The following is a 12,797-nucleotide window of genomic DNA, read 5'->3' as shown; positions in this document are numbered from 1 at the left end:
TTTAGGATGAAGATCTGATAAATGTACAAATTGGGGTTATAAAGGAAAAGATGTATGTGAGGGGTGATCAGCATTTTACAGAGGAGGTTGGGATGATGGACGCAGTTAAAGAAGAAAAAACTTCTCATGATATCAGCTCGGGTAATTATGCAAGAATGCGTTAAAGCTTACTTAGTGATGTTTGGTTGGGTGGTATCATTGATCTGGTTAGTTGTCATAGTTTGGTGTTGTGATTGCACCCAGTTCCACCACAGATCTCTTTTAACCACTTGCCGACCGCCGCACGACTATCTACGTCGGCGGTCAGCCCCTCACAGGCAAACTAACGTAGGGCTACGTTGCTTGCTTGTGAGGGTCTAGGGAGCGAGCGCACGCCTCCGGAGGCGCGCTCCCGCGTGGTCACGGACCCCCCCGCGCGTGTGACCAGCGGACCCGATGTCCGCCGGCCACTCGGCGATCGGCGGGGGAGAGGGAGAATGTCAGGCAGCTTGTGTAAACAAGCCACCTGTCATTCTCCTCGCTGTAAAGACACTGTTCACATGGATCTACTATGTAGATCCGTTGATCAGTGTCCTTACAGCTCAAGCCACAGCCAATCACAGTAGAAAGCACACCCCTAGGGACACACACAGCCCCTCCCTCCCAAATAAAGTTAACCCCTTCACTACCAGTGTATTTTTACAGTAACAGTGCATATATATAGCACTGATTACTGTAGAAATGTCACTGGTAACCCCAAAAGTGTCAGAAATGTCAGTCAAGGGTCCGATCTGTCCGCCGCAATGTCGCAGTACCGCAAAAAAAATCGCAGATCGCCGCCATTACTCGTTAAAAAAAAAAACACCAAAAATGACAAAAATCTTTCCCTTTGTTAGTAAACGCGTTAACTTTTGCGCAAACCAATCAAAATACGCTTTTTGCGATTTTTTTTACCAAACATATGTAGCATAAAACAAATTGGCCGAAAATGTTAAAAAATTTTGATTTTTACATTTTTTTTGGGGGGAATTTCATATAAAAAAATGTGAAAAATATTGCTATTTTTGCAAAATTGACGCTCTTTTTTTGTTTATAGCGAGTGATCAAAAAATCGCACAGGTGATCAAATACCACCAAAAGAAAGCTCTGTTTGTGGGAAAAAAAGGACGTCAAATTTGTTTAGGTACAGCGTCGCACGACCGCGCAATTGTCCGTTAAAATCATGCAGTGCCGAATCGCAAAATACCCCCTGGTCGGAATGGGGGTAAAATCTTCCGGGGCTTAAGTGGTTAAACGTTGAAATGTTCAACCAACATACACTGCTACAAAGAATGAAAGGAACACTTTGAAAACACATCAGATCTCAATGGGGCAAAAATATCATGCTGGAAATCTATACTGGTATGGACTGGGTAATGTGTTAGGATCTATACTGGTATGGACTCGGTAATGTGTTAGGATCTATACTGGTATGGACTGATTATTGCGTTAGGATCTATACTGGTATGGTCTGGGTAATGTATTAGGATCTATACTGGTATGGACTGGGGAATGTGTTAGGATCTATACTGGTATGGACTGGGGAATGTGTTAGGATCTATACTGGTATGGACTGATTATTGCGTTAGGATCTATACTGGTATGGACTGGGTAATATGTTAGGATCTATACTGGTATGGACTGGGGAATGTGTTAGGATCTATACTGGTATGGACTGGGGAATGTGTTAGGATCTATACTGGTATGGACTGGGGAATGTGTTAGGATCTATACTGGTATGGATTGGGTAATCTGTTAGGAAGGAAAGGATGCCACATTGTTTGATGGAAATGAAAATTATCACCCTACAGAGGGCTGAACTCAAAGACACCACGAAAATCAAAGTGAAAAAATGATGCAGCAGGCGAGTCCATTTTGGTGAAATGTCATTGCAGCAACTCAGAATGGTCCTCAGTGGTGTGTATGGCCCCCATGTCCTTGTATGCATGCCTGACAACGCCGGGGCATGTTCCTAATGAGACGACGGATGGTGTCCTGGGGTATTTCCTCCCAGATCTGGACCAGGGCATCACTGAGCTCCTGAACAGACTGAGGTCCAGCCTGGCGGCAACAAATGGACTGGAACAGAATGTCCCAAAGTGGTTCTATTGGATTCAGGTCAGGCGAGCGTGGGGGCCATTCAATGGTATCAATTCCTTCATCCTCCAGGAACTGGCTGCATACTCTCGCCACATAAGGCCGGGCATTGTTGTCCACCAGGAGGAACCCAGGACCCACTGCACCAGCATATAGTCTGACAATGGGTCCAAGGATTTCATCCCAATACCTAATGGCAGTCAGGGTGCCATTGTCTAGCTTGTAGAGTTCTGTGCCTCCCTCCATGGATACGCCTCCCCAGACCATCACTGACCAACCACCCAACCGGTCATGCTGAACGATGTTACAGCCAGCTCAGCGTTCACCATGGCTTCTCCAGACCCTTTCAGGTCTGTCACATGTGCTCAGGGTGAACCTGCTCTCATCTGTGAAAAGCACAGGGTGCCAGTGGTGGAGCTGCCAATTCTGGTGTTCAATGACCAATGCCAATCGAGCTCCACAATGCCGGGCAGTGAGCACAGGGCCCACTAGAGGACGTCGGCCCTCAGACCACCCTCATGAAGTCTTTTTCTGATTGTTTGGTCAGAGACATTCACACCAGTGTCCTGCTGGAGGTCATTTTGTAGGGCTCTGGCAGTCCTCATCCTGTTCCTCCTTGCACAAAGGAGCAGATACCGGTCCTACTGATGGGTTAAGGACCTTCTACGGCCCTGTCCAGCCCTCCTAGAGTAACTGCCTGTCTCCTGAAATCTCCTCCATGCTCCTGAGACTGTGCTGGGAGACACAGCAAACCTTCTGGCAATTGGAGGTATTGATGGGCCATCCTGGAGGAGTTGGACTGCCTGTGCAACCTCTATAGGGTCCAGGTATGGCCTCATGCTACCAGTAGTGACACTGACCCCAGCCAAATGCAAAACTAGTGACAAACACTCAGAAAAGATGAGTAGGGAAAAATGTCAGTGGCCTCCACCTGTAAAACCATTCCTGTTTTGGAGGTCGTCTCATTGTTGCCCATCTAGTGCACCTGTTGGTAACAACCCCCTCTGCTACTTCACTGACCAGATGAATATCCCCGGAGTTTCCCTGACTTGATGCTATACTCTGATTATAAAGTGTTGAGCAGTGTATATGAGTGTGGAAAACTCTTGGTAATTTTTCTTGTCTTCTGACAGACGGACTCTGTGGTGGGAATAGAAGGACATCGGAGGAAGATGTGACTACAGAAGATAATGACATGGCATCTTCTCCAGAAGTAAATCCCTCATAATATACATGACAGACCTCACCATTGGAGGAGATCATTGGAATCTCCTGATATTTCACATAGTCCTCTAATATCTGACAGTGCCGACGGGTGCGGGAAACCATCTCATCTCAGGGAATCTTCTTTATACCATAAAGGGGTTCATACAGGAGAGAATTCATTGTCATGTTCAGAGTGTGGGAAATGTTTTAAACAGAAAAGAAGCCTTCTTAGCCATCAGAGAAAACACACAGGTGACCTTCCCTATTCATGTTCTGAGTGCGGGAAATGTTTTACTCATAAAGGAACCCTTCTTAGCCATCAGAGAATTCACACAGGGGAGCGTCCCTATTCATGTTCAGAGTGTGGGAAATGTTTTCATTGTAAAGGAAACCTTCTTAGCCATCAGAGAATACACACAGGTGAACGTCCTTATTCATGTTCAGAGTGTGGGAAATGTTTTAATTGTAAAAGAAACCTTCTTGGCCATCAGAGAATTCACACAGGTGAGCTTCCCTATTCATGTTCAGAGTGTGGGAAATGTTTTAATCATAAAGTAAACCTTCTTAGCCATCAGAGAATACACACAGGTGAGCTTCCCTATTCATGTTCAGAGTGCGGGAAATGTTTTAATCATAAAGGAAGCCTTCTTATCCATCAGAGAATACACACAGGTGAGCGTCCCTATTCATGTTCAGAGTGCGGGAAATGTTTTGTTCATAAAGGAACCCTTCTTAACCATCAGAGAATACACGCAGGGGTGAGCTTCCCTATTCATGTTCAGAGTGTGGAAAATGTTTTAATTGTAAAGGAAGCCTTCTTATCCATCAGAGAATACACACAGGTGAGCTTCCCTATTTATGTTCAGAGTGCGGGAAATGTTTTGTTCATAAAGGAACCCTTCTTAACCATCAGAGAATACACGCAGGGGTGAGTTTCCCTATTCATGTTCAGAGTGTGGAAAATGTTTTAATTGTAAAGGAAACCTTCTTAGCCATCAGAGAAAACACACAGGTGAGCGTCCCTATTCATGTTTAGAGTGCGGGAATTGTTTTAATCATAAAGGAAGCCTTCTTAGGCATCAGAAAATACACAAAGGTGAGCGTCTGTATTCATGTTCAGAGTGCGGGAAATGTGTTAATTGTAAAGGAAACCTTTGTAGCCATCAGAGAATACACTCAGGTGAGCGTCCCTATTCATGTTCAGAGTGCGGGAAATGTTTTAATCATAAAGGAACCCTTCTTAGGCATCAGAGAATACACTCAGGTGAGCGTCCCTATTCATGTTCAGAGTGCGGGAAATGTTTTAATCATAAAGGAAGCCTTCTTAGGCATCAAGAATACACACAGGTGAGCGTCCCTATTCATGTTCAGAGTGTGGGAAATGTTTTAACTTTAAAGGAAACCTTCTTAGCCATCAGAGAATACACACTGGTGATCGTCCCTATTCATGTTCAGAGTGTGGGAAATGTTTCAATCGTAAAGGACACCTTCTTAGCCATCAGAGAATACACACATGTTAGCTTCCCTATTAATGGTCAAAGTGCGGGAAATGTTTTAATCATAAAGGAAACTTTCTTAGCCATCAAAGAATACACACAGGTGAGCGCCCCTATTCATGTGCAGAGTGCGGGAAATGTTTTGCACTCAAATGTTTACTTGTTAGACACAAGAAAGTTCATACAGGGGAGCGTCTCTAATCGGTTATTCTGATCTTGTCCAATAAAAACTCTTCGTACAATATTCTGTGCCAAGCAGTGCTGTATCTTGGCCTAGGCCAACAAGGCCCAGGCCTAGGGCAGCACTTTGCAGGGGGGCAGCAAAAAAGCTGCACCCCACACAGAAAAAAAACAGGCTTCCGCACGAAAAAGGTCCCCACCGGCTTGCACTACACTTTTAGTATAATGCCAGTCCTATAGGGCAAATCAGTCTGGCACCCCCATAAAGCGGTCACTCTGCTACCTGCCGGTACTGATGGGCACTAATAGGCTTCACTGATGGCTACACTGATGGGCACTGATATGATGCACTGATAGGCTGCACTGATGGCCACTGATTGGGCTGTACTGATGAGGCCGCACTGATATGCTGCACTGATGAGGCTTCACTGATGGGCTATGATGAGGCTGAACTTATTGGAACTGATGAGGCTGGACTGATGGGCATTGATATACTGGTTGTGGTCTGTGATTTACAGATGACAGAGCGGGTCATAAACAGTAAGGGGTCTGGCCTCTACAGGAAGAGGTGCTTCAAATTTAAATTAGGGGGTTCAAAAATTTAGTCAGGCCTAGGGCAGCACAAAACCTAAATACACCACTGGTGCCAAGTCTTCTTTTTTACCAAGGATTAGATGATCGGTGATTGGAATGTGATCAGTTCATAGAGAGTCATCCATTGGGGTTTTATTAGTGAGATGGAGAGTGGAGAAGGCACCACATTGACAGCCATTGGAGGCCCTTTCTAAAGCCTAAACTTTTTGGCAACCTGTCTATGACATTAGTCTTCCAAACTCTATCTCACTGAGCTGAGGCCAGAAGAGTTCCAGGAGTTCTTCTCTGTCCACAGTTCCCAAACCAGAAGGAGACATCCACCACATCTTCAATCTTAAGGCCCTAAGGCTCCTTTCACACTATACGTCCGTCGGTCCGATTCCGTTTTTCTCAGCGGGGGATCGAGGCGCCGATCCCCCGCTGAGCAGCAGGAGGACAGCTGTGTCTCCACTCTGTGTGCGGAGACACAGCTGTCAGTTCCCTATGCATCTCTATAGGGGAAATCGGATGGGAACGGACCGCCGGTCCGTTCTCATCCGATCCGATCCTCTGGACAGATGGAAAATAGGGTTTCCATCCGTCCAGATTTGACAGATCGGATCGGATGTCAGCGGACATGTCTCCGCTGACATCCGATCCCCCATAGAGATGCATGGGGGGACCGTTCAGAGCGGCCAAAAAAAATGGACAGGCGGATCTGATCTGCCAAAAAAATGGACAGGCCGATCTGAACGGTCTGAAAGGGGCCTAAATGTCCTCAGCTGGACCCTGGAGTTCCGCATGTAATCCACCAGATCATAGCCTCTCTCTTTATCAGAGAAACTTTTTTTTTTGACCACCCCTGTCTTTTAAATTAATATAAGCTTGATGCACAAATAACTCTGTTGCGCTAATAAGTGCACTTTTGGATATTAATATACGCCAAGTGCAATCAATCCCATTGTCCTAAAAAGCACAGGTCTCAGCTCTTTTGTATAAAGCAATTGAGCGCGCTCAGCAATCCTAGGAATGCAGACACACAGGCGGTTATCACCTTAGATCAGGGGGTCTTCAAACTGTGGCCCTCCAGTTGTTCAGGAACTACAATTCCCATCATGCCTAGTCATGTCTGTGAATGTCAGAGTTTTACAATGCCTCATGGGATGTGTAGCACCGCAACAGCTGGAGGGCCATATTTTGAGGATCCCTACCTTAGATGCTCATGTGACGGTATCACTGTATCTCACCGCCTTGTAATTCCTTAATCCCCAATAGTTGAAGAATCCCCTAATTCGCTAAATAAGAAATCGCTGGTATCGCTGAATAATTACACACATGAGCCAAAGCTGAATGCTGGAACATGAATTTACTGGAAGCAACAACATTTGAAAAACCAACAATTTCTTTTATGCTCTGCTCCCATGCAAGGGAGACACCCCTCTGTCTGTGACGTAATTATAGTACACAATGGTTAACATAATTATCACAGGCAGGAAAAATGCAGTTTTACCCGCATGCTGTAACTTTAAAACTATACATCCAATCTTTATACAAATACATATTCACAATCAATCCATTCAGGGGAACAACATATTAAAAAAATGGCACGAATCAGACCAGTGGTGCAAAAGTTAGTAAAAGTCTCTTTGGCCTGGCTGGACTCATGGCTTCTCTGCCCAAAACCGGTTCTACACAGTCTTTTGTTCTGGAGACCATTGAGAAGTGATCCACTTATCTCCCAAGGACAGAGGCAAGACTCCATTAGCCACACTGTAGCAACAGACAGCCAAATACATGAAACTATATAACTATGCAGCTATTGCATAAAACAGGTACGTTCGACATATCCCCAGAGAGCTTAGATCTGAGCACACATTATTACTGAATGGCGCTCAGATCACATACGTACAGATTCAACAGCTGGGGAAGAACAAGTGTTTCAACATGGGACCATAATCACATGGTAAGAGGCTGACAAGTAGTCCTCTTCAGGTACTCATGGCAACTCAAAAGAGGGGAGTTTGTCACAGACATATAAACAAATCCTCAATATAGTCTTTTTAGCAGGGAGAGGAAACATGCGAACAGACATAGAAGGGCATCCTTCACAGCTCACCAGAAATGTCCTGTTTAAGACAAGAAGCTTTAGGGGCGTGGCGTACAGCGGGGCGGATGGCAGCACTGCTCTGAAGCTCCGCTCGGCCACCCGGGACTTCAGCCTTCACTGACCCACAGGGCGACACGAAATTCGGCCAACTCACCCCTGCTGACTCTCCTTACCCTGCTGATGGCGAAGGGGAAGAAAGGATATCACCAGCTCACCAGGATGGATGGATTTCTCCTGTCTAATGCGGCCAGCCTTCAACATCATGGCGCCGGCCGGCAGCAGCGGCCTCCCACGTACAGTGCAGACATGCAGGATGGACTCTCACCCCCACTAAGGCAAGTGGCTAATCCCGATAGTGGGAACTCCTCAGGCTCCTCCACACCTCCCTCACCTTCCTCGAGAAGCCCTGCCAAGCAGAAACCGTGGTGGGAGTCTTCCCCCCCCCTCATCTCTTTCCTGCTGAGCAGATGGATCATGGCATGTCTTCCAACACACTGCATGCACAGGTCCCACCTGCAGCTGATCCATTTGCGGCCTTCCCTGTGGGTGACCATCCTGTCTCGGCATCCCTATTGAAGGACATGATGCATTCCCTATGGGCTTCCATCCACATGGATGTGGTTCAGGGCCTGACCCAGACCAGGTGGGAGGTTCACCAATTAGGGGAGAGGGTTGATACTGTGGAAAGGTCCATGGACAAGTGCACACTCTCCCTCAATACCTTAGTAGCAGCGCACAACAGTCATGCTGAGGAATCGGATATAACATGGCTCAAAGATAAAGTCGCTGACCTTGAAGACAGGTCGCGACGGAATAATCTTAAGCTCAGAGGGGTGCCAGAAGTGGTTCAACCCCAACACCTGGAGAAGTTAGCCAAAGATCTGTTCGCAGCACTAGTGCCCTCTCTTTCTGACTGACTTGACCATCGATAGGATTCATAGGGTCTCTAAACCTGGTTTCATCGCACAGAACTTGCCCCGTGATGTTCTCCTCAGAGTCCATTTCAAGATAGTCCAAGATAAGGTGCTTCTGGCCTCGCGGCAACTACAAGCCATGCCCGGGGAGTACCCACAGATTCAGATCCTTCCGGACTTATCCAGGCATACTCTCCAGAAACGCAGAAACCTGGCTACCATTACGAAAGCCCTCAGGAATCACCACATTCCCACAAATGGAAGCACCCGTCACTCTTAACTATTACACACAACGGCTCTACAGTCACCATCTCTACTGTGGAAGAGGGAATGGCACTGCTGCGCCGCTGGGGGATCGTCATGGATACACCACCTCCACACGTGGCCTCATCCCTTCCTTCTCCTGTTCCTATCCAGGGGGATTGGCAAGTGGTCTCCCGCAAACGCTCCAACTCTAGACAGGGTTCGGGCAGCAGTGAGCGTGTCTTCTCGCAGTTCTCTTCATAGTCCCAGGCCTTGGATGTGAATACTCCCTATGGCCCTTCTCTCCTGGTTGCAGGTGGTACCTGCTGTTAGACTCTTTTTTATGTCATGTTTTGCGCTAGGCGCAACTGTTGGATTCCCCCCCCCCCCCCTTCCCTTGGTTCCGGTTCTGACGCAAGAATGTTCCATCTGGTATTCTATCCCATTGGTCTGTCACACAACTCGTACTGCTTTTTTCTATTTTGCCTTGCTAACATCCAGTGTTTCCAATTTTACCTATATGAGCCACCATGACCAGCAAATTTCTCTCCTTGAATGTTAACAGATTGAATCATCCGGCCAAACGTTACTCATTATGGACCGAACTAAGCAACAGTCAGGCGGACATTGCCTCTATTCAAGAGACTCACTTCAAGGCCTCTCAACAACCTAGTTTCTCTCACAAGAACTTCCCAAACCTTTTTTTTGCCAGTGCCTCTGAGAAGAAGCGTGGGGTTTTGATTGCAATCAGAGATAAGGTAGCTTTTTCCTTGAAAGACAAGTTCTGTGACCCAGAGGGACCTTTCCTGATCCTCCAGGGTGATTTTAATAACCTACCTCTGACTCTGGTTGCAGTGTACACTCCGAACAGTCATCAGCTTCGTTTTCTCCACAGGTTGCTCCGGAGAATCTCTACAAATGTGTATGGTAATTTAGTGATGTTTAGCGATTTTAATGTTGTGGTCGACCCAGGGCTTGACACTTCGGTGCCCGCCCGGGGCCGACAACTTTCTCTCAATTCCTTGTTGCACAATGTCTGGAGGTGTCAACATGGCTCGGAGAGGGACTATGCCCACTACTCCTCCAGGCATTGTTCCTACTCCCGTATTGATTTGATTCTGATGGACCTTCCTCTGCTAGGTAAGGTCTCCTCCTCGGCCATCAGAAACATTACATGGTCTGACCATGCCGCTGTGGAGATGGTGGAGGAAAGCGGACCCAGGGAATGAACATCTATATGGCGCTGCGACGCCAGAGTACTCCAGGATCATGCCACTGGTAAGGTGATTGCTGACCATTTATGTGAATTCTTTAAATTTAATGCTTCTTCGGTCTCCGACCCTTGGTCGCTCTGGGGAGCGCATAAAGCATTTTTCAGGGGAATTTGTATCCAACAAACAGCTAGGATATGCAAAGCTTATAATCCGAAACTCAATACCCTTCTCTCTGAGATCCGTACCCTGGAGGCTGCCCACAAAAGTTCTGCTCTCCCTGTGACCGCAGCTCTGATCCACAAAAGGGAATCCCTTCGGTCTCACCTAATGGACCGTTATGATCGCCACCTAAAGGCTCTTAACCTCCGGTACTATGCCCACGCCAACAAAGCGGGTACATTTCTAGCGTCCAGGATTAAACAAAAGAGGGCGTCTGCCCGTATATCCTATCTGACCCATCATAGGACGGGAGCTAAACTAACCCACCCTAAGGACATCGCGAATGAATTTGCGACATTCTTTGGTTCGTTATACAACTTGGTACAAGACCCCTCCACTATACAACCTGACCCAGAGGCCATTAGAACTTTCCTGGATAGGATGTCCCTTCCCTCTCTCACGGAAGCCCAAGTGCAGGCCCTTTCCTCTCCGTTTACAGGAGCGGAGATCTCTAAGGCTATCCATTCCCTGCCTATCGGCAAATCCCCAGGCCCAGACGGCCTATGTAACGAGTATTATAAGCTCTACAACGATACATTAACCTACCTTGCTGAAGTGTTTAATCAAGCGGCTCAGAAGTCAGTTTTCCCCCGTGACATGCTCAGTGCCTATATCACGACCATCCCCAAACCTGGCAAGGACCCTAGCCTACCTGCCAACTACAGACCAATCTCCCTTCTAAATAGTGATATTAAGATCTACGCCAAAGTGTTTGCCGCACGCCTGTAGCCTGTTCTCCCCCTTCTGATACACAGTGACCAGATGGGATTCATGCCGGATAGGCAGACGTCTGATGCTACCAAGCGTATAGTGAATCTAGTGCATCTGGCGGAGAGCACCCGAACGCCTTCTCTGCTCCTCACGTTGGATGCAGAGAAGGCGTTCGATAGGGTTAGCTGGCTGTATATGCGTATGGCTCTTGGGAAGTTTGGCTTTACGGGTGGTATACTCTCAGCCCTGCTGGCACTTTACTCTTGCCCTTCGGCCCAGGTTCTCACCTCTGGCACCACCTCGACTCCGTTCGCCATTACCAATGGCACCCACCAGGGGTGTCCTTTGTCTCCAGCTATTTTCAATCTAATGATTGAGCCTCTGGCGGAGGCCATTCGGTCTGACGACTCGGTGGAGGGGTTCTGCTTGGGTGACACAGTCCACAAAGTCAACCTCTTTGCGGACGATATTATTGTAACACTGACTCCCGCGGTGCACCGCACACTACTAGCATTTGGGGAAATCTCCTACCATAAGGTTAATACTTCTAAATCCCTGGCGCTCAATATGGGCGTTAGCCCGAATGTAGTGTCCCTGTTGAAATCTCTATGCCCCTACCCCTGGACAGAAGTGAGTATCCCATACCTGGGTCTAAACATAACCTCCCGAATCTCCAAACTACTTCCCTCTAACTTAGACCCCCTTATTAAAAAACATGTCCAAGGTTGAGCTTTCTTGGGGTGGTAGAATGGCAGCTTACAAGATGTCGATACTGCCTCAGGTGCTTTACGTATTTAGGGCGCTTCCTGTTCCTTTTCCCAGGAGATACCTGGATGCCTTATCCAGAGGACTGCGTGAGTTTATCTGGTGTGGTAAGTAAGCAAGAGTTTCTGCCTCCATTCTTACGTTACCCAAATCCATGGGGGGTGCCAAATTGCCGGATCTCCATGTGTACTATTGGTCCACTAGATTGGACCAATTAAAGCACTGGTTCGCCCCTCTCAGGGATTCCCCTTGGTCTTCTATGGCAGTGGTCCTCAACTCCGGTCCTCAGGGCCCACTAACAGGCCAGATTTTAAGTATTACCTTGGGGAGATGTAGACTAGAGTACTGCAATCACTGAGCAGCAAATGATATCACCTGGGATGTATTTCAGTTATCTTGCAAACCTGGCCTGTTAGTGGGCCCTGTAGGCCAGGGTTGAGGACCTCTGTTCTATGGAACGCCACTTATCTCCCACTGGCGATTTGCGGCTGCTTCTCTTGGGCGACCTCTGGATCCCCTGGTCCTTGCCTGGATTACCTCCGACCCTTCAGGTTTCTCTGATGGCCTGGAGGAGGCTGGAGGGCGCCCGGGAGGCACAGCCGGAACTGGCCCCACACCGCTCTTCCTCTCTACCTCTAAACTTCTTAACAGCACATCTCCCTGCCGTTCGGACATCCGATTTGGGGCGTTTAGGCATTACTGAGCTCTCCCACTTCTATGAAGGTGATGCTCTGCTGACCCCGCAGGTTCTGATGCACAGGTTCCATATCCCACCTACTCTCTTCCTCCATATGCTAAGTGTACATAGTTTTCTTAAACAGCATCCCCTACGCACTAGATGTTCCTCTCAAAGTCTGGACCCATTACAACTCCGCCAGGAAATCTGTTAAGGGTATTTCCATGTTCTACGTTCCATGTTCTACGACATCCTCCTACACAAACCTGACCCCCCAAAGTCATTGTCTATGCAGAGATGGGAAACAGATCTGAATCTCCAGTTCACCCCGGTTCAGTGGTCTCATGCCCTCTCACATACCTTACGATATTCCCGTTG

At 47.6% G+C, this 12,797-nt stretch overlaps 1 pseudogene across 1 annotated transcript; it reads left to right on the top strand.

Annotated features, from left to right (window-relative positions):
• Nucleotides 1–95: 95 nt before the first annotated feature.
• On the top strand, nucleotides 96–4,841 carry LOC309550819 (annotated as a pseudogene). The gene is made up of 2 exons: nucleotides 96–141; nucleotides 3,478–4,841. The product of its transcript is annotated as an uncharacterized misc_RNA (transcript).
• The last annotated feature ends 7,956 nt before the right edge of the window (nucleotides 4,842–12,797 follow it).

The sequence above is a fragment of the Pelophylax lessonae genome (genome assembly GCF_965119305.1).
Source record: "Pelophylax lessonae genome assembly, chromosome: 1".
Classification (NCBI taxonomy): domain Eukaryota; kingdom Metazoa; phylum Chordata; class Amphibia; order Anura; family Ranidae; genus Pelophylax; species Pelophylax lessonae.
The sequence above is the reverse complement of the archived record's forward strand: the minus strand, read 5'-3'. Positions and strand labels throughout refer to the sequence as shown.